At 45.2% G+C, this 22,564-nt stretch overlaps 1 long non-coding RNA gene across 2 annotated transcripts in view; it reads left to right on the top strand.

Moving 5' to 3' along the window:
* Positions 1-5,275: 5,275 nt before the first annotated feature.
* The window catches only part of LOC107308781 (uncharacterized), a 95,721-nt gene continuing 78,432 nt past the window's right edge, over positions 5,276-22,564 (top strand). For both annotated transcript variants that reach the window (XR_001552906.3, XR_014943208.1), the window contains exon 1: positions 5,276-5,798. This is a non-coding gene — a long non-coding RNA (uncharacterized LOC107308781). The remainder of the gene's footprint in view (positions 5,799-22,564) is intronic.

The following is a 22,564-nucleotide window of genomic DNA, read 5'->3' as shown; positions in this document are numbered from 1 at the left end:
GGTAGAATGAATAACTTGAAGGATTAAGAATGAAATTTGGAGCCTTTTCCCTCCCTGCTTGCTGGCTCATGGGCTGGAATGGATTGTTACCATCTGAAGGCTGGTGAAATGTGTTGGCTTTTGGTTGCACAGTTCCCCAAGTTGATTCTGGCAGTTTGTTGGCAAGCCCAAATGGGTCTGGGGATCCAGGCTTGAAGGAGTCCTCCAGACTAGGGCTGGAGAACAGTGAGACAACATGCATGCAAAGGCTGCTGTCTCTTGCTGCATCCTTGCTTCATGGCTAAATAGGGCACTTCAGTCTTCAGGGCTTAAGTCCATCTGGCTCTTCACAGTCACTTAAGCAGTGTTTTCAAACAGCAGCTGCCAGGGCACCCTCATCTGCTGGCTTTGTGTGCCAAGATAGAGAAGACCATCCCGTGTCTGCAAAGGATGTGAGTTCAGTCTCTATTAACTGTTCCCAGCTGCTGCTTTTAGCTAGGGAAGCCTCATGCATGTGAGTAAAACATGGGTAAGGCAGTCCTGCAGTCCCATCTCTGCTCTGGGAACTTGTGCAAGAAGAATAAGCCATCTGTTCAATGGGGAGAAGATGGGAGATATTTTAACAGCATCTTGGTAGTGCGTTAGCTGCAGACAAGTCCTGTTCTTGCTCTGAGGAAGAGGGAAGCACAGATTTTAGGCATTGTGTTGAGTTGAATCTTTGAAATGGCCTCCAAGGTGCCCCAGGGGGAGCGGAGCTTATAGGCACTGTGTTGGGTTGATCCTTTGGCTAAAAAAGATCTTGCAGATAGCCCATGGCTAGAAAGAACCTGAACTGTGTGCTCCTGGTGCAAGGCTTTGAGCAAGTTTAAGGATCAGCCCAGGGCACCTAAGTGCTTAGATATACCTTCAGGTCTGGCTACATGGCTGCCATGTCCATGCTGGCTGGTACTGGCAATCTTGCAGTGTTTTGGTTGAAGCTGGGCCACCCTCCTCTGGTTGTATTTACTCTCCAGCCCTCTCTCCTTTGTCCCGTCAGCTTTCCCCTCCTGAGAGTTGAACCTCTTTCCAGATGGCTGGCTGCTCTCCCAGAAGCAGCACAGCACCATTGTAGTACGTAATTAGGCTGGAATTTTCCTCCAGCCCCCTTCTTTATTTCAATTACACATATTGTTGAATATGCAAGGGGTTATAAACCCAAGCAGAACAGGGCCCTCACTCTTTGCCCCTTCTTTCCCCAAGATGTAGTCTTTCAGAGCTTCACCCAGCAACACAGGAAAAATATCAACAATAATAAAGCCTAGCATTGAATGAGGACCTGCCATGGAAAGAGGGAGTCATGTAATCTTTCTAATGGAGGAGATGGGACAGAATATGAGTTGTGTGAGTTTACCAAGGCTACCTGACAGTAACAGTAAAGAGACCTAAAAAACAAGGATTTCCAGGGACAGTTCTAATCCTTCTAATCCCACCCACTGGGCAGCTCCTAATGACTCTGGTGTGTGATCTGGGCCATTTTCTAAACGCATAGAAATACATAAATAAAAATACAGATATGGGTAGAGATGCCTGGGAATGGCCAGACCTCCCCTATTTCCATTTGCTTGGGTTTGCTCTGTCTTCTGCACCAGAACAAAAACAAAATCCCCAAAACATCAGACTGGGTTGCTTCGACATTATCAGATCAGCTCTCTGTCTGTCTGACCCTGTTATACTCCATCACGTGCCACTTTGTCAGTGTTGATCTAATCTGTATCAGAAGGAAGACACATTATTGTGAAGATAAAGCCAAAGTGCTGAAGGGTAAGCACTACACTATGGTTTTTTTTCCGCCCATGTAGCTTTCTGCAGCAATGACAGCTTTTGGTTTACAGATCCAACACTATACATCTCAAGAGGATGTCATTCATGGATGGTCATAAAATCATAGAACCATCTGAGTTGGAAGGGGCCCTTAAAGACCAACTCCCCTGCAGTGAACAAGGGTGCCTATAGCTGGATCAGGTTGCTCATCCAGCCTGATCTTGAATGTCTCCAAGGAATTCTCTAGCATCTCCCTGTATGAAGTACATCTGAAATCCTCCTGAACACTTGAGCTGATTCCTCTCCTTATATTCAACTAAGACTATCTGGGGACACGAGGTGCAGGAGCCCCTGCATGGTGCTTGCTAACAGCTTCATCTCCCTGTCCCCTCTGCCAAGAGTGTGAGTCTGTCACATTCCTGGTGAGACATCTCTTACTCAGCTGCAACAGGGAATGTTTCCAGCTCTGCAGGGTGTTATCATGGCTGTCTGGTAACTTACTGCTGCATTCTGAGGCTTATAGGTATTGCTCATTAGCTCACGGCCCTCAGATTGTCACTTCCATGCTCTTCAGAATATCCTCACCTGGTTGCTTCTCCGACAGTGAAATCCTCAGCTTCATAAGAGTTCTTCAGCATATCCCCACTTTGGCTGTGCATTCAGGATGTGTGCCATGTCAAATCATGCATCTACATACAGGTGACTCTAAATGCTGCCTGGAGCTCCAGCAAGCAGAATCTAAAATATAACCAGTTCCACATGTTGTCTTAGGTTGGGTATTTCTTCGCTTATTTCTGGGCTTATTTTGCTTTCCATGAGAAGAGCCTCACTGAAATGGACGAGCTTGCCTTGCAGTAGTGTTCATTATAGCCTTCTTCAATGTGAAGGCTACTTCTGGAGCATTAATCTCTGAGTGTGTAAGCTCTAAGTGGTGTGTGGCTGTATTGCAGATCACAGCACTCTTCTACTCTGTTCTGTCTCATACAGTAAGAGTAACATGGGCAGGTTTGTGACGTGATTATGTCAGGGTTATTGTATTGAACTAAAGTGCAGAGTAGGCTGCTAGTGGGACCTTTCTGTTCAGGCAGTGCCAGGTCCCACTGTCCCCTAGATAGAGAATTAAGGATTAGGACATTGGATTGTGTGTGGCAGGAAGGGAAACCATGGAGAGAAAGAAATGGACCATGGTACAAGTCTAGCTATAAGCATATTTTAAGACTCACCAAGTCTCACTTTTGGTGCATAAGCCTGACAAGGTCCGGAGCCGTGGCAGTTTATGAAGGGTTGCTTTTTGCTCTTTCTCACCCCCTGTGGGCTGAGATAGCCGAGCAGAGGGAACCACCAGCAAATCCTACTCAGTACAGACCTAGCAGAATCTCAAATGCAAGAACCTTTGCCAAAATCCCAACCATTCCCTTTGACTAAAACCACAATTTATATTTTATGTGAAAAATTTCAAGGCGGGGAACAGGAAATAAAAATAAAATCTGCCACGCATCTGTTCCAGTTCAGTGTATTTATGCACTCACGTTTTACTTTTGAGATACTATAAGTGGTTTAGGACATGAGGTACAATTTTTCAGTTCTGGGAAAGTACCCATGAGAATCTCAATTCTGATGGCCCAAATAATTCTTAGGACTGATATGTGGAGAACCAGGATCTGCATGAGACGTACCTAATATCTATAAGGAAATTCCCGGTACCTCCAGGAAAAGAAAGAGATTCAGGAAGCCGTGTCCTGATTATTTTTTCCCAAGCCATATTTGATACTATTTTCTCTGTTACAGCCCCTGCTGCAACATTTATGAACATCTCATAAATGAGGATGAATATTTATCAAAGGGTGATTGTACATCTTGATTTGGCTGGGGATTTTCCCAGGAGATCGATGACATTCCCACCATCCTGAAAATAACCTGTGGAGTGTTTGGTTTTAATTGGAGCATGGGTTTTCTACTGTATCTGTTGAGCCTACCCCTGGGAACCAGCCTGTCCTGAGGGATGGGGAAATGACACAGTGTTGGTGTTGGCTCCAGTTCTAGGGTGTGTAATCTGATGAGGTGAGTGCCCTGTGTCATGGCATCTGAGATAGATACATGGTCCCTGTATAAACACTTTTTAATACTTCTTGTAATTTGTTATATACCAATCCATGGAGATTAAACTGCTTGGAGGCCTCTTTTCAATTGACACTGACTGTGGGATTTTGCCATGGTAAAATCAGCCTGGGTAGATGAAGCAATGACCTAGCTCTTTCTACCTATGTGGGCTGGGAGATGATGAAGACCAAAGTGTCTGTTTTTGGTGGCTTAATTGTAGAATAATGGAATCACATGATGGTTTGGGTGGAATAGACATCAATGACACTATAACGTCTCTTCGGAGCCTTCTCTTCTTCGGAACCACCCCAGCCCTCTCAGCCTTTATTCATAGGAAAGGTGCTCCAGCCCTATGAGTATCATTGTGGGCCTCTTTTGAACCTGCTCTGCAAGTTTCTGTCCTTCGTCTACTGGGGACCCTGGCTGCTCTCCTTAGCTGGAGGCAGCTGGAATAGGATGCAAACTGAATTGCTTCTGAGGAGTGGTGTAGGGTTTGGACTGGGTACGTCCTCTCATGTACCTGATGAAGAGGCAGAGGTTCTAAAGCCATGACAATCACAACAGCGTTCAGCCTGCTCACAGCTACGGAGAAACCATTGACTTACATCGGGGATTCTGCTGCCATCCATCAAGTGGTATCTCAGCTGTGACTACTTGTCAGAGAAATTTTACTGCGGATGCTTTATCCCCTTATGACTTGCGGTGGACACCTTGATTTATGGCTTCTAGCTCTCAGCCCAGATGGAGCAGTGTTGCGGTGATATTGGTTGACACAGGCTGCACAACCTGGGGAACCACTGCTGTGTCACCCAGTAATGGGAAGGCAACAAGAACCATCTGCTCTCCTTTTCCCCTGTGACCACAGTGACACAGAAGTGCTAATCTGAAACAGGAAAGAGAACCAGTCCTGTGGACCAGCTCTGCCTGTGTATCACCCAGCGTGCAACCACAGTCCACTGATTCTTTATGCACGGGTCTGTAGCAAACTACCTTCATGGACTACAGATAGAAGCTCTGCAAAAAGACTCTGGCAATCTCTGCCACATTCCCTGTTTCACCCACTGCATGGGCTGGAACAGGTTATACAAATATGGATGTTCAGAGTGGGAGATGAGGAAGAAAGCACCCAAATTCACTGCCTTGAGGGGCAGGCGAGAAGCCTATGCACAGTGTTAGGGTGGTAAGGGTTACCTTCTCTGCCTGCAGGAGCTGTGGGCAGCTGTGTTCATCTCACAGCATAGGACAGGGGCTAAATCAGAGAGCAGCTCCAGAGGAGCTAACATGAAATTTCAGACTGTATTGGTAATCAGTAAACACTACATCAGATATTCAGGCTATGGAGGGCAGAAGCTCGATTGCCATTAAAAATCCCCATCTCTTTATTTTCTTACCTGAGACAGAGCTGACACATCCTGGTGCAGGGCATGAGGAGGATTTTATTGGCATGTGCTTGGGCAATCTCATTATTCATGAATGACAGAGCGAGGCAAAGGGAGTGAGTTATGCTGGCCTTTGCAGACAAGTGGCAATAAAATAAGTTTATGGTACCGCCTCCTGCACCATCACATATTTATGTCGCATATTTATCTTGCTTTGTTAGCCATTTGTGCTCGCCTGTCTTGCAAGGCCATCCTACCTCCTTCACCCGGGAGTGGAAAGGGATAGATTCTGGTACTGCAGCTGGGCAGCAGTGACCTCATTCCATCTCCATGGAGACTTCTAGAAGAAAATCCTTTTTGGCATCACTGAGGGCCAAGCCTACCTGTCCATTGGCTTCCTCCATGTTCAAGCCAGCTGGAGGCTCTTGGTGGCGTTAAGCCTTACCTCTCTCAGCATTTTGGGCCACATCTTGCTCAAAGAACAGACGACAAAGATCTTGATGCCATGACTGGAACAGTGCTGGAGGAGCTCTGTACACAGTGAGTAACTCTTCATGTAGAGTGTGGCTGTGTAAGCCTGTCCTTATGCAAGTGTCTGCTGGGTCAACTTGGACATGGGACTACACATGACAAGAAGGCAAAAACAGACCCCTAATCTCGTGAATTAGTATCTCATGATTTCTATTTTTCATTTTATATTTCATGTTCATAATTTCCCACATTAAGAACTTCCACTCACCCTGAACAAACCTGTTGTTCTTCTCACATTCTCTGGCTTGCCACTGCTTTGGGTTCCAAAGTTATTATGGACAAATGGGTTCCAATAAATTAGTTTCTCCTTTGTTTTTGTTCACTTAAAGTAACTGTCTATGAAATATCCTCCTCTGCTTCTGGCTAACAGGTTCAAGAAACACTCTGTACAAGAACATATGCAGACACATTTGCATGTATGCTCATCACTTACTAGGACTAGAACAGAACAATATTTTGCTTTTTAGGGTAAAAAAAGAAAAGGTACTTTCCCTTAGAATTGTAGAATCATTGAATCATTAATGTTGGAAAGACCAAAGATCATCTAGTCTAGCCATCAACCTGTGCCTGTGCCTGCTCTTGAACATGTCCTCCAGTGCAACATCTACCCTTTCCTTGAACAACCCTCAGGGATAGTGACTCCACCACCTCACCAGGCAGTGTGTTCCAATGCATTATCACTCTTTCAGAGTATAATTTTTTTCCTAATATCCAACCTGAACCTCCTAAAGTGCAGCTTAAGGCCATTAAGTACATATCTGTAGATCCTCGTAATCTGTACTGACTTTCTGGAAAAGAAAAACTACATTCCTGTAAAGCCAATAATGTTGCAACCTGTATCATCACATGTCCTTAGCCAAAGACAGTTTTGTTCCTTGGTATCTGACAACAGCAGGGTTTTATCCTCTTATGTAACACACAAACATCAAAGCTGGTCAGAGAGAAGGTAATGAGGCCCTGAGCAGAGAGGAATGGACTGAGTTGCCTTTAAAGCCAACAGTGAGATTTAGTGTAGCATCCCCAGCTGGAAAAGTCAAATACATGGTTTTCATGGTAGATCCCAACTCTGCTTTTTGGCCCATGATATGCAGAAACAATACGAACACAGGTGAGTGCAGCCTATCTGTACTCACCTGCCTATCTCTTTCAGGACATATCTGACAGCAACATGCAGTCTCTGGTCTATCCCAGTAGTTCTCGGCAGCCCTGCACATGAATTACTTGTAGAAGGATGGATGTTTGCAAGATGCAAAGTAGGGTACACTGAATTGTGACAAGCAGAGCATTCTATTTCACTTGATGGTGCAGTGATAACTCTTCTTCACGTCATCTTTGCTTTGCTTTCTTGAGTTATTGCCACATATTCCCCTTTCCTGCCAGCTTCAATGGCTGCTGCTAACTCAGCCAAAGCCCATCTTTCAGCCCTGAATAATCAAGTGAGTGGGACAGCTAGCAGAAGAACAACCTCCCTCGAGGACATGATGGCCTTGATGTACAAACACAACCAAACACAGAGAATGAGGTTGAAGGGAGTGGACCAGGTGGGCAAAATGCCCATGCTGGTGCACTGTGATTTTGCAAACAAGATAATAAAAGGTAAACAACATCTCTACCACAGCGCTAATCCTATGTGGCTGCCTGCCTCAGCCTTGTGTGCTCAGTCTGACTCTGCTCTGCTCAGCTGTTGGCTTATCTTCCCAAGCCTTCTATCCTATCAGCCGAGAGTGGGAGAGTATGCTAGAGAGCCAAATTTTGCCTTTTTTTTAAATCCTAAATGCCAGTGCTAAGGCAGTAAGCAGAAACAGAGGATTCCCAGAGGATTCCCAGTCTCTCATCTTTTTATCAAGAGGCAAATCCTGGCCCATCAGCAAGACCCAGCTCTTGGACAGCCTGGGTTTAGTGGTGTTTAAGAGACTGTTTCCCTCCTACCCAACAACCCAAGACAAGACTCAGGTCCTGCTAAAGTCTACTCAAAGGTTGAACAATATCCTGACATTGAGAAATATCACAGTATTTCCCTGGTTTAGTAATTTTGGAAGATCCAAATGGCATCTCTATGTGCTATGATACAATTTTGATCCTTGTTTGATGTCATCTCAGACGTGTTGTACACATGTTTGATGGCTTCAGCATATTCTCCACTGAAATACGTCACAGATGTGCTCAGCAGGGTTTAACCTACACACAGAAAATGTTTATGTATTTGCAGGTTCCAAGTTCATACCTTTCTTAATGAGTACTTTGGGTCCAAAACACACTGCTGACATCTCAGCAGCCTACCTGGCTCTCTGGAAATTCTTAGTGTAAGAATGAAGCATGCTGATTTGGGGATGGAGAAAGAAACACAAAAGGTCTTAAGATTTCACTGATTTCTCCTGAGACCCTTTTCTGTACACAAAGTGTTTCCTTCTCTGTTCTTGGAAGCATTACCCTTGGCTGGGTCTGGCCTTTAAAACATTACCAGCTGTATGCAAAATAGAGTGCAAAGTGCCAAAAAGCCCTGCGGGCTATTTACATTTGACTGGAGCTTGCTGTGTTGGCCAAGCTACAGAGATACTTTGTTCATCAGCCTTGCAAGGAAAGCAGCTACTTCAAGCTGTTTGGTGTTGTTTATACAAAGAGTTACCATGGAAGTCCCTGTGCCTTGCAGCTTTACACACTCACTTGTCTGGGAAGTATTTTTCTGGGACCTGGTTTGTCTCCCTTCTCCCCTCCCTTTTGGCTGGGAATTGCTAGGAGGTTCAGGGATAAGGTGCTTGGGTAGATGTTGAGTGCAAACTGACTTTTTGTCTTAAATAAAGAGTTATTTGGAGTTACATGAATCTATTCTTGATGCAAGGACAAGCAGGTGGAGCAGTGAGGTTCCTGCTGGGTTGACAACAATATTTTTCCCAAACTAAATGTGGGGAAAAGTAATATGAAGCAAATGGAAACTGCTTTAATGACAGGCAAAATGGCAACTTGTCTTTTGAGTCCTTGGGTTACAAGCCCCACTAAGCAAGCATATTTCTTGTCATTTAATTCTTCTTTTGTTTGTTTACCTGTTGTATTAAGAAGACTTCTCAAAGATGAAGACTTGTCACTAATTGCCTCTTATAACCATGCCCCATTGGTAGGCTGATTGATGGGAATGGCATGGCTGGGTGCAATGGTGTGGCTGGAGGGCCTCTCCATCTGGCTGTAGGTTTCCATTGTGGGGCATGCACATCTCTGTCCTGGGAAACTGTGCTGGAGCAGGCTAATAAATTGTTTTCTTGGCCTTGTACCAAGTCCTGGGGTCATTTCAGATGCTTGATGGGATGGTTTGACTGTGGCTCTCTGCTGCAAGAAATCATTATGAAGTGTTAGGATTGGAGACATGCAAACTTCAACAGCTGACCATAGAATCGTAGAATCAGTGAGGTTGGAAAAGACCACAAAAATCAAGTCCAACAATCAACCAACACACCACCATGCCCACTAAACCATGTGAGTGCTGCAGATACCCTTAATGGTGAAGTGCATTTCTCTGTGTCCATCTCCAAGCCTGACTGAGATCAGGAGGACTTTTGCCATTAATTTTAGGAAAGCAAGGATTTGCCACTGAGATATCCTGCAGTTTTGAGCAGGCGGAGAGGGCACAAAGCTAAGCCCGGTATGTGGCCAAAGGACTCAGAGCACAGCTGGCTTGGCTGGAGCTTGGACAATGCATCTACACCTGTGAACTGAAGGCTCTCCTGCTGCTTTGGCCACCAGACATCTTTACTCAGAGAAATAGAAATGATTGGGAAGCAAAACAGCAATGTATCTTCTGTCAGTGTGCACTTGCTCTCCACTGAAGAGAGTCAGCCAAGCCTGGAGTTCATTCTCTCTTAGCCAATAGTTAATAATAACCCTGCAACAGTTTTCTTTTTTTTCTTTTCTTTTCTTTTCTTTTCTTTTCTTTTCTTTTCTTTTCTTTTCTTTTCTTTTCTTTTCTTTTCTTTTCTTTTCTTTTCTTTTCTTTTCTTTTCTTTTCTTTTCTTTCCTTTCCTTTCCTTTCCTTTCCTTTCCTTTCCTTTCCTTTCCTTTCCTTTCCTTTCCTTTCCTTTCCTTTCCTTTCCTTTCCTTTCCTTTCCTTTCCTTTCCTTTCCTTTCCTTTCCTTTCCTTTCCTTTCCTTTCCTTTCCTTTCCTTTCCTTTCCTTTCCTTTCCTTTCCTTTCCTTTCCTTTCCTTTCCTTTCCTTTCCTTTCCTTTCCTTTCCTTTCCTTTCCTTTCCTTTCCTTTCCTTTCCTTTCCTTTCCTTTCCTTTCCTTTCCTTTCCTTTCCTTTCCTTTCCTTTCCTTTCCTTTCCTTTCCTTTCCTTTCCTTTCCTTTCCTTTCCTTTCCTTTCCTTTCTGCAGTATCTGCTTAAAGTACAGCCATTCAAATGTCTTTGTGTCCCCACAGTCTCAGTTAATGTGGACTGAGCCACTGACTACTTGGATTTTGCCGACATTTAAAATAATCCACTGAGGTTGGTAAAGACGATGTAGACCAACTCAGTATTAGATCCAGCATTTTCTGCATAGTATTAACATTTATATCCCCCCTAGAAAGGCTGGGGGAAGCTACATTGCCTTCATAATGAGGTATTAAAAAAAATCTCCAAACAAAACAATATGTGTTCGATAGCCTGGGAGATCTGACTGTTGGTTTTAAAAGTCATTCTGGGCCTTTATATAACAGAGTAATTAGTTGATACTATAAACTTATTATGTACCTGATGGAACACAACAGTTCCTTTGAAGCAATTCTGATCTATTGTGTAATTATATAATTAGGCCACATGCCATACTTCAGAGATTGTGCAAAGGGGGAAAGCTTTCCCTTTCAGAGTAACCAAGAGCCTTGGTGGCTATAGGCATTTCTTTTCCCTGCTGCCTTGCAATTTAGAAAATGCAGAACTCTTAAATACATCACTTCTCTTTGTCTGAGTTAAGTGCCCCAGGAGGCTCTGAGGGGGTCTGCAATTTATTGACTATAGAGAGATTTCCTTGGACAGTGCAGACCTGCTCTGCATGCCATCAAACGTGATGGGATCCGGGACCTCTGGCCACAATGGAAAGGAAGCAGAAGTCAAATAACTTGCTAAGAGTTTTTAAAATAATCTGGTTGCATCAGGTTGAGGCTTTTTAGCAAGCAATTCTGATTTATAACAGCTGGCTTTTCACTTCTCACTTATAAAAGCTTTTACATATTTTCCTCTTTGGGTAGATGAGACAGTTCTGTGTATGACAAATGACAAGAGCATCTGAGGATTTAGAGTCTGGAGTGTCTAGCAGCAGCTCAGTGCTGTTTTTCAGCCAGATGCTGACGGGCACTTTGCTCACAAATAAGGACTGATGTGATGAAATCAAGCTTGGTGGGCCCTGTCTATGGTGACACACAAGAAGAACCAGCTAATCTGTTGGGTTTGATGCTCCAAAATAAGTCTCCAAAGTAGGATGAGCACCTCCAGATCTCAGAGCCTGACCTTGCACTACTCTGGCATGGGGTGGGATAGAATCATAGAATCATAGAACAGGGTGATAGAATGGGACATCATGGGATGTCCAGATGCAGTTATCTCTTCAAAGCTCCTGGAGTTTGAGAAGCATCTGGACAATGCTCTCGCACATATGGTCTGCTTTTTTGGGTGGTCCTGTGGAGCCAGGAGTTGGATTTGTTTATCCTTATGGGTCCCTTCCAACTTGGGATATTCTATAATTCTGTGATGAGGCAAGTAGAGATTTAGGGAAGGATGTCCTGACCAGAGTACGCACCTCCAAGAAGAGCATTGGTTCAGGTGGAAAGAAATGTTATTTGTGGTTCTGTTAAACTGATGATGCTGTTGGAGTTTTGGGATTTCCGAGTAACTGGAACATACTTGCTCCTGGAGCAGCAAAAATTGACCCAAAGGAGTTAAGCCAAGATGTGGCTTTGTGGGAGGATTTTGAGAAGGTATTGTTACAGAGCTTAGGACTCCCTGGAAACCAAGCACTTGCACTACATCCCTGTGTTGGAGAGCTGGTCCGAACTCTAAATAAAAGGGATTGCTTCTCTTGATATCAGTGCTCTGGTGGGATAAATCCTCAGTCTTGATGAGGGCTGTCAGCTCAATCACCATTCATCACATAACACAGAAATGTCATTTTTAATGATTGGGATTCCCTTTGGAGGCCATGCTGGAGTGACTCCTTTACTTAATGTCTCTGAAAATGTGCTCCAAGGGGGTCTTCTGGTAGCAAAGTCCTCATTTCTTCATTACCTGGGCACTGGGAGAAGAAGGTCATGTTCTACACTATATTTTTAATAATGTGTTTGCATATAGCTGCAGTGGGCTTGATTCTGATACATGGTATAAATCCTGAACAGTTTAATTAAAGACAGTGCATTAAACCATGCTATTTGTGAAGCCTACCCCTTCTGAACACAGAGCACAAAAGGACCATTGCTGGGCTCTTGCGAAACAACAAATAAATGCACAAATTCATCTGGGAGCGTTAAGGAATTTTTCAGCAAAGTCTCTAGATCCAAGATTAATTTTTCCTCATGAAAAGCTTCATTTTTTTCCCCCTGTGCTGTAGAATAATATTTTCTGTCATGGAGAGCCGTGCAAATTAATCATATGAAGAAATCAGACCTACCCAACAGACTGGAATGTATCATGAGATGTATATACACATGCACACCTGTATATGTACACGTAGAAAGTACACAAAAAAAGATGTTAGTCAGGAGATATTGCATCTAAAACTCTACTTTCCCCAGCCAGATTTACTCAAGTATTTTCCTCATGCTGAGCTGCCGTGGCTGGAGGACCTTGAAGACAAAATCAAGCATGAGGTTTAATTATATCATTTTGGCAGCCCTATGTGGACCTTTTTAGGGTCTTATTTTGAAGTTGCTTGCAGGTTTTCTTTGACCTCAACAAGGAGAGTCCTGAATAGAGTCAATGTGTTTTCATGGAGTAGGCAGCTCAATTCAGTGGGACGAAGCTTGGCTGGAGTGCTCTGACCCCTGATGGGGCAGCTGCCAGCTCTATGGGGTTGGCTTGGACCTTGTTGAAGGATCAGAGAGTAGCTGTGGGCTCTCTCGGGACCAGCTGTGCCACCATGCCAAGCAAATCTCAGCTCAGTAGAGAATCTGGCCAGCAACATGGGCTGCATGGTGCTCCTGCCAGCTGAAAAGCTGCCATGAGGTTGCTTGCTCCTTGTTTGCCCAACAGCATCTGCAAAGCTGGGAGATGCCATTAGAAAAGCTGAAAAAAATGCAATGTTTCATCTTCTACTTGTTTCTGCTGTCAGCCTCTATTTTAAGGCTTTAACATCCAAGGACGGATATGAATGCTTGGTTTTTATGTGGTCAGTCAGTAGACACAAGCTCCTTTGAGCTTACACAGAGTGGAGATCACGGGATGAAGATTTCAGCTCTGGATGCTAAGGACTGTTGATCCTGTCAGATGTGACTCCGCAGGGCAGTGGGGTTGTGAGATGTGAAATATGGATAACACACTGCTGCTCCTGGCCTTTAGCAGAGCCCCAGTCTCAAGCCCCAAGCACCATGCATGTAATAAGAAATTATTAGTAGTATTATTATTGAATTAGAATCATTGAAGGTGGAGGTTTCTCCTCTAAGATCATCTAGTCCAACCCCAACCCAGCCCCATCACACTCACTATCCACATCCCTCAGTACCACATCTCCACTATTATTTAACACCTCCAAGGACAGTGGCTGCGCCATCTCTCTGGGCAGCCTGTGCCATGGCATCACCACTATTTCAAAGGAGAATTTTTTCATAATGCCCAACCTGAATGATGATCATAATGTTCTTACTTCAATTCTTATTCTTTTTATCACTGCCATTAGTATTGCTACTGCCATTACTATTGCTGTTGTTGGAATGGAGAGACTGACTTTGGTTCCACTGCCGGTTCAGAATGAAGACAGTTCTTCAGCAAGAAATAATTGCATTGTACTCAGATTTAAAGCCAAAAGGTGGGAAAATGCAGGGTTATGGCAGCTGTAGAGATAGATATAGGAGAGGTTCCCATCCAGAGATGAGAAGATCTTCGTCATCCATGGTCTAATGCCCTCAGAGGGACTTTCTCTGTAGGGCTGAGCTTTAAACGTGTTGTGACATCACGTTAGTGCATCTCTTCCATATTTCTCCAGAATCACAGGCACTAGGACTGGTTTCCTCCAGTAACATTTATTTGCAGAACCTGTCCTTAACTCCTCAGATCTTCTCTTAGGGGACAGTTATGTTTCACAAGGATGGTCTCAGCAGTTCCTATGCTGTTACACTGGCTGTGGTATCTCCATCCGTTCAGACCTGTTGTCTCCTGATGAAAGTTTAGTTTTCCTTGCCTTAAAAGGAGGCAACTTTCACCACTGATATATCTGCTTTCTTTTGCCCCTTGCTGCAGTTTTCATCAACTGACAGTACATCTGTATTCCTGGGAAACTAAGCTGTCCTCCACACCTAATTTCTCTCTGTCTCCCACTCTGCAGGCAGTGATGTATCTTTGCCAATTTATTGAAGAATTAGCTAGGGATAAGAATCTGTGTACACTTTATACTTTACTTCCCAACACCAGCCATTAATAATGAGCATGTCCTTTATGACCTAACTCTTGTTTTAAGTGAATGCAAAGTATTGGCTCTTTTCTTGATGATCCACAACCCTCACAGCCCCTTATTGTTACCTGGAGTGTTTCCAAGTGTTTTGGAGCAATGCACCGGAATACATCACAAATGAACCAGTTTTGCTTGTCTAAGTTTTATCTCTGGGGATTTGGGAGGAATGGCAGGGGAGGAAAGGGATGAATATTTATTAGCTTTTAATCAAAGAAAGTGCTTTCTGTAACCAGACAGGCTACTGTCTGCATCTGATCGAAGAGACACATCAAGGTCCCCGATTCTTTGCTGTGCTGCAGCTCGTGTCATTGCTAGCTATGCAAACAGATTGCAGAACGCTCCAGGTCTGTGCTTGGATTTCCTTCATCTGGATTTTCCTGGAGATATCTGGCCATGTTTTGCCTGGCTTTCTCAAATTCCTGGAGAAAACAGCTGGAAATCAACAGCAAAATGCACATGTTGTGACCATTAAAAGTCCTGGTGACAAGGTGAGCCTCCAGTGCTTCATTCTGGCTCTGCTTTGCCCACCTCGAGACCTCTTTGTCATGAGAGGATAGTTGTCCACAGGGAGCCCAAAATTGCCAAGGCTGCATTAATAATACCACTGTAACCCAAGCACCAGCTCTGCACCCATTCACAATGGTCCATACAGTTTAGTTGTCATCACGCTCCTTGGTGCGGCTTTATCCTCTCCCAGCTGGTGCCCAGGGGCTCTTCAAGGGCTGTGTGGGTCAGGGACTGCTCCCAGCAATCAGCATGACTGAGGCCACCAGGGCTTGGAGAAGAGAAAGAGCTTTGTTTATTGGTCTGAATCACAGAAACATAGAACAGAATATCCTGATTGGAAAGGGACTCACAGGGATCATTGAGTCCAACCGCTGGCTCCACAAAGGACCACCCTAAACCCAGTAGTAGATCTGATGGCAAGGCTAGGTTAGGTCTGTACTGATGTCCTGCAGAAACAGAGGATGTGAGAAGAGCATCATTGTGGAGCTGAGAGTGGCAGGATCAGATGTCTCAGGAGTAACCATAGGCAGTAGCAAAGCAATCTGTGCTTTACATAGAACACGTGGCAGGACTGCACCTGAATCCCTTTTCTGTGATGGCGCAGGGGAAAATGCTCCTTGACATTAAGAAGGAGGGGAAACTCAGAGCAAGCTCATAATACATGCTTCACTGTACAAACCTAAGTGAACCTTTCAGCATCCTTGTCTTTCATGTGTGGAGCATGGCAATGCTGGTGTCTGGGGTAAGGGTCTGACAGCAGGCAAGGTGGTGGAGTCATGCTGGGAGATGCTGGGTTAGGATTAGGGTTAGAATTAGGGTTAGAGTCAGGGTTAGGCTTCTCTTCGGACTGGTGAGCAGCCCAAATGGTTGACTTGGGCTGCAGTCATGGCTCATGCATATACCTCACAGGAGGTAGAACCAACATCTTTAGGCAACAAAGGCAAGTCCCGTGCCACTCACAGCCCTTCTCTGTCAGCGCAGCCCAAAGGCACTCCAGAGCTCTGCTGCCTTCTTTGCATGCATAGCTCTGCTGCACAATCCATTACTCACATCCTGGCGCTCACCAGCATTTTGATCCAACCTCATCTTTCTGCTGCCTTTTCCCATTGCTGCTGCTCCTGACATCATGCTGCCTCCAAGTGCCTTCTGCAGAGCCACACCACAGCTCATCCATCTCCTGCCAGCACCGCTGTCTGACAGCGCTCACTAAACAGCAGCTTCCAGCCTCCAAACAAGGTTGTAAGGAAAAAGAGAGTCCTGTGGATTGTGGAAATATCAGACCCTCCTGCCCTACTGTTATCCTTTTCCCTGCTCCTCTTTTCTCTCCCCTTTTGATTCTCCAGGGGGATTCAGAGGCTCTTGGCTGTGCTGCCAAGTCACCACTGCAGCAGAGAAATGGACAAAATCTATGTGTTCACATGAACTGATGCCACATTTTGAAGTTTCCCAAACAAAATGGGACCTAAAGATTCCCAGGGAAGAATTTCAACCTTTGATGTTTTGGTACTGCTCTCTGTTAGGAAGCTGCAAAACCAATGGCATCAGCAGGGGATATTTACCCTTGCATCCAGCTCCAGCAGGCACTTTCAGACAGATGTTGCACAGATGTTGCACCTTCCCTCTACACGTATGGGATTTACTCAAAACTAGGGGATTCCTGCTGTTATGTTAGGATTTCTGGAGCCTGGAGACAGATGGAGATGAAGCCATGAGAGAATCATTGTGGGGACTGTGCCTTCCACCTCATGTGCCCGCACTGGCATGGGGGAGCTTGCTGAGCCTGTACTAAGGTGACCAAGAAGTGAATGCTCAGGTGATTAGAAATAATTTCTCCTTTGAAAGAGCAGTGGCACAGGCTGCCCAGGGAGGTGATGGAGTCACCATCCCTGGAGATGTTCAAGAACCGTGGAGATGTGGCACTGAGGAATGTGGTCACTGGGTATGGTGGGGGTGGGCTGGGGTTGAAATTGGTGATCTTGGTGATCTTTCACAACCTTAATGATTCTATGGTCTGGTGTGAGCTCCAGTCTCAGCATAACCCTTTGATATCTACTTGAGATAACTGGTCCTTTAGGAGGCACGTACCTCCCATTAACAGGAATGCTGACAGTCAGGTGTTGAATGTCAGAGAGGGGTGCTAAGTAATTTAAGAAAGTGTTGTAAAACAGGCTGCTTTTGGGTTTTGTAGTCTCTGATGTGACGGTGGGGCTCAGGAGTTGTGCCTCATTTGCTAAATACTTAACTATCTTCCCTGGGTTTTCTTGGTAGGATTATTTTGACTAACGAATGTTTCAGCCAAAAAACTTTTCTTGCATAAATTCAAGCTTTCCTTGGCAGTCCTTTGAGGAGAATGTATATTTTGATGCAATGTTTTGACTTACTAGATTTTCTAAGAAGATAATTTGGACTGGGATGAAATGATGATGCAAGTGCTTCAAAAGACCAAGTGACCCATGGACAGTAGCATATCCTCCATGGAGGGTAGAAAGACATCACAAATACAAGGCATGTCTGGATAGCAGAGCCTTAATCTTGCACAGGGGATTTGCAAACATATCCCTGTGATGTGAGGGAGCTGTTTTCTATCCATCAGTCATAACAGCTACTGCAGCCCTTGAGAAATTTCCACAGAGCCAAGGAAAGTCAGGTTTTCTCTTTTGTCAGGTAGTTCCTTTTGGGAAGGGAAGATGGCCACTGGAGGAATGATGTAGTTTGGGAGGATTGGGTAAAATGATGTTGAAGGCTGCACATCCATCAGGGCTGGAGGTGATGTACAACTATTATTTCCTGCTGCTCTGGGGTGGTCACATCCCTGCGCAAAGAAGTGGGGACACAGAACGGTGCTGTTCAGCCCCCAACCACCATTAGGGTGGTAATGGATTGATGGTTGAACTAGGTGATCATAGTTGTCTTTCCAACCCTGATAATTCTATGATTCAAACATACTTTTACATGGCCTGGCCACAGACTTTCTATCACTTGTCATCCAACCCTGTGCTAGTGCTCACACTGCATCACTGGCACAACAGCTGCAGTGGTAGCCACAGCAAGGGAATGTTAATGAAAATAATCCATCATCAGCAGAGCAGGACTGGAGGCAGATGGATGAGGCCACTGCAAGTGAGATTGTGCTCTAAAAGTGTGGGAGCTGCTGGGTGAAACATTTGCAAGCAGCCTTGTTTTCTTTGCAAAGCCCTTTTCTTTGTAGTCTGCTTCCGAATGGAGGAAATGGGGCTTCACAGCAGAAGGGTTTGGTGGTGATGGGGGTTAGACATTGGCATGTTGTCTGTTTCTCAGCTGCAGTTCTGGGAGAAGACTTTGTCCTCTCATACAAGAGCACGGCTCGTGCAGATAATATTTAGCCTCTAGTTCTGTGCATTCTTCATTGCCACATTGATTTGGTGGAAAAATAAATGTAGCCCAGTGATGTGCTGAGATCACCTACATGAAAGATGGTGCCAACAAGAGGTCTTGGTCTTCAGCTGGAAAGGAAAGGGTGGAGACCTACAGGAAAGTACTGAGCACTGCAGCTCATGGCTTTTTTGGGGCAGTGTATGTAGTGGGATGGCTGTATCTGTGGGCAGTGAACAGACCTGAATCCAAGGGGTCTAGCCTGCTTGGTAATATTGAACCTTCTACGAAGGTATATCAAGACCTCATTGCTACTTTAATCTACAATGGCTGATTCTGCACAGATTCTGTTGGTTCTGAAACCTCCCAGACTGATGTGCAAGGGGCCAGGAGGACCCTGGACTTATCCAGATTCACCAGGTACTTTATCCTGCACCATTCTTGTGGTTGAAACTATAAACACTGAACCTTTCCAGCCCTTTTCTTTTTGTTCTGACAAGTGGTTGTACTTTCCTGAACTTGAAGGGACTTTACACTCAGAGGGACTTATACAGGTGAAACGAGAATTTACTTAGAAAATGTCAGCTTGGGTAGAAATGTCTTATTACTTTTGAAAACCGTCTTAAAAAACATCGGGTTTTTCCCTTCTTTTTCTTCCCTGCTTTCTTCCCAAAGCAGGTGGGCAGGGGGAGGGGAAGATGGAACATTTTCTGTTCTCATTTTGCCAAACAAAATCCCAGCACCTCACCCCAACAACAAACAAAATCACATTGCCCAGAAAAGGGCTTTTTAAAATATATTTTAATTAGATCATTTATTTATTTATTTATTTTCCCATGGAAAAAGATCATATTTCATAAACCAGATTCAGTTGCTGGTATTCTATAATTATACCCCAAAGTCTGGGAACTAGGGCAGGGGAAGCAGCAGACAGAGAGAGCACTACAGTACAAACTATGCATGTAGAGAATGCTGTTTGGGGCTTTATGACTGTCCTGTCCCATCAACGTGGTACAGAGGGATTATTGCAGGGTATCTCTGGTCCTTCTCCTTATGCATTACCCAGGCTTTGTGCTGTTTTGCTGAAAGATATGAAGAAGAGGGGAAAAAAAAATCATATAGCTGCCATTAGGATGAACTATCTAATTAGACTGTGCAAAAAGGCTTGCCCCCTGAAGGGAGAATGAATTAAATGACCTGCGGCAGAGGGTGATTCATTTATTCTCTGCTCTTGCATTTCCCCTCTCATGACATGAATCATTTGGCCACCAGCACGTGTGAAACAGCGTGCAGGGAGGAGGGCAGATCCTGTGGGACCAGTTTGCAGGGCTCAAACCCAAAGTGCTGCAAGCAGCGAGCCAAATGCACCATCCTTGAGCAAGCAAATAAGGATCACGTCTCAGCTCCAACTGAAACTTCTTCAGAACATTTGCATCTCTAACATGGGAGGGTTCTTTGAAGGCCAGTGAGCAGGCAAAGAAATGGAGCTTTGTCCTTCTCCTTGTCCATCCATGTCCACAGCTTATTATAGAATTGTAGAATCATTAAGGCTGGAAAAGACCACAAAGATCACCAAGTTCAACCCCAACCTATTCCCACCATGCCCACTGACCATGTCCTTCAGTGCCATATCTCCACGGCTCTTGAGCATCTCCAGGGATGGTGAACCTACCACCTCCATTGGGATGCCTGTGCCAGTGTCCAACCACTCTTTCAGAGCAGAAATATTTCCTAATATCCAACCTGAACCTCCCCCGGGGCAACCTCTCATCACTGTTAACTGAGAGCAGAGGCTGAACCTTCTCTCACAGAGTTGGAGAGGGTGATGACGTCTCTCTTGAGCTTCCTCTTCTCCACACTGAACAGCCCCATCTCCCTCAGCTGCTTTTCTGTTTGCAAAGGTTGCTGCATCTGACAAGAGCCCTTGTTGCTGGTGTGCAGTGCTTATAGCCTGGGCTTAACCATTAAAACTGAGCTGGTTTTAAACTCCCCTTCTCACAGCCTTGACCAGCGGCTTTTATGTCACAAGAAAAAAAAAAAGGATAAGAGGATGCAATTGCAAGCAGAAACACACTGTGGCAGGAGAGAAATTTAAAACATGTCCCTGGCAGAGCTGGACTGAAAATACTATTTAGTATTTTGCTCATTTTCTTTTCTTGTTTTTGACAAATATCTGTGGTAGGCATGAAAATGACAAATTCCACAGCTATTCAGTTGGTTGTTTCTGCACTTCTCTCATCAAACATCTAAATGGGTTTACGTTCCATGCAGTTTAGGAGCAGAGGCCAACTCCAGTGTTGTTTAAGGGCATTTGTCCTCTGCTCTCTCATCTCCAGGGAAAGCTCCTTGATTTCCAGAAGTAACAGGGGCCGTGTCTCCTCTTTCCCATTGATGCATACTGAAGTGTCTGACATGGTCACTCCTACAGAGGTGCATAGCCTCTAGGCTGGGAGGTGTTCCTCAGTTTCCCTGGTCAGAAGCACATTTTGGGGCCATAAAAGGGCAAGTGAATCCCTCACCATGAGAACGAGCCTGGATGAAAGAATGGTGAATGGAGCATTTCTCACATTTATCTTCTGAAATAGTTTTATTATTTAAGTGCCTCCATGACTGAATGCCAACATTTCCATTTCATGCTGTGAAATGAGCATGAGTTCAGCCACAGGGCTGTGTGCAGAGTTCAGGCTTTATCCTGTTGCTTATGGCTCAGCACCAGGTGAGTGATGGGGATGGTGACTTGGGTTTTTGGTATGACACCAACCCCAATAGACATCTACCTCCCACCTGCGTGGCTCCCACCAGACATCAGTTAAGTGCTCCAGATGGGGCCCTGCCAGCATAACAAACTTAGGCTGGCTGGCTTCAGCCTGCCCCTTTCTTCTAACTCAACCGACCTTACCAAACAGCCATCACTTCCTTTGAACATCAAAGGTCTTCATTAAAACCTGTCAACCGCGGGGCTGTGCTTCCCAGCCGGACATCAATACACAACAGCGAACTCTGGGATGTGCTCAGTCTGCGGTGAGAGGCCAGCCTGGTTTCAGGGGGAACTATTCATGTTGTGCCGCTTTCAATTTAGGACATGCTCTTGGATTCAGTGAGGTGGAAGGGGAGTTCGTACCAAGCCCATGAGCTGGGTGCTGCAGCTGTAGGACCCCTGTGCTGGTACAAGGGAGCTGCTGGATGAGATGGCCTCGGTGTGTGCAAAGGCTGCCTTTCCCCCCTCTCCTGGTGGCATGTCCCCAGATGGAGAAGTGGTCTCCAGCTTTTGTCAGCTCTGTTTAGATCAGTCATGTCTCGTTAGGTCTTCTGAAAGATGGAAATGGGCATGACCCATCGCAACAGCTCCCCGTCAGCCTGGGGGTACTTCTGCAGAGATTTCATTTCAGGTCATGTGCTGAACAATCTCTTGCATTTGGGAGTTTTGACTTCCTCTGAGGGAGGCTCCCCAGATAGTGCAGGACAGCATTTACCAGGTAAGTGACTGCTGCAGCAGCTTGCACAGAGCGTGGCACAAATGACAAAATCAGAATGTCCTGAGTTGGAAGGGATCATCAAGTCCAACCCCTGGATCAGCACAGAACCACCCAAATCCAACCCGTGTGTCTGAGAGTGGTGTCCGAGTGCTCCATGAGCTCTGGAATTTGAAGCTGCTGCCCTGGGCAACCCATTCCATGCCCACCACTCTCTGGGGCAGAGCCCTTCCCTCGCCCCCAAGTGCCCCACCTCTGACAGCTCTGTGCTGTTCCCTCTGGTTTTCCTGCCTGTATATTTAACCAAGAATGATGCACTCTTCACATAATGTGTTCCCTCTGTGCAAACAGACTCCTTGCAATAGGTCTGTGGTGCCTGATTTAGAGATGAGCAGGAGAATCCTGACCTTAATGCTGTTCTCTGCTTTCTGCCTTGCTGGGGGAAATACTTTCAGCTGCGAGGCAAGTAATGTACCATGTTACAGCCACAATAATGTTTAATGGTTGTGTCCTGTGGCTGAGGTTAATGACTAGTTAGGGAAGCTTTCACACAGAGGAATATAAAATATAAAATAAAGCTCACAAGGAAGAAGAAAGAGGGTAATGACAATTGCTGGCAGTTGTGGACCCTGACCCCTGAGGTGGATGCTTTAAAAGCCAGCCCATCAGGTTCTTCTTAGGGCAGTGACTTTGCTAAGTCTCTGGGAGGGTGAAGGAGACCTTGCAGCCATGTTCACCTGTGTCTGTGATCACTGATGCTGATGCAAGGGGAACATCCTTGCTCAGAGCTGGCCCCACACCAGGCCGTTTTTATAATGCCTCA

Source organism: Coturnix japonica, chromosome 2, assembly GCF_054131305.1.
Source record: "Coturnix japonica strain WE chromosome 2, WE-NBRP24, whole genome shotgun sequence".
In the NCBI taxonomy this organism is placed as follows: Eukaryota; Metazoa; Chordata; class Aves; order Galliformes; family Phasianidae; genus Coturnix; species Coturnix japonica.
The sequence above is the reverse complement of the archived record's forward strand: the minus strand, read 5'-3'. Positions and strand labels throughout refer to the sequence as shown.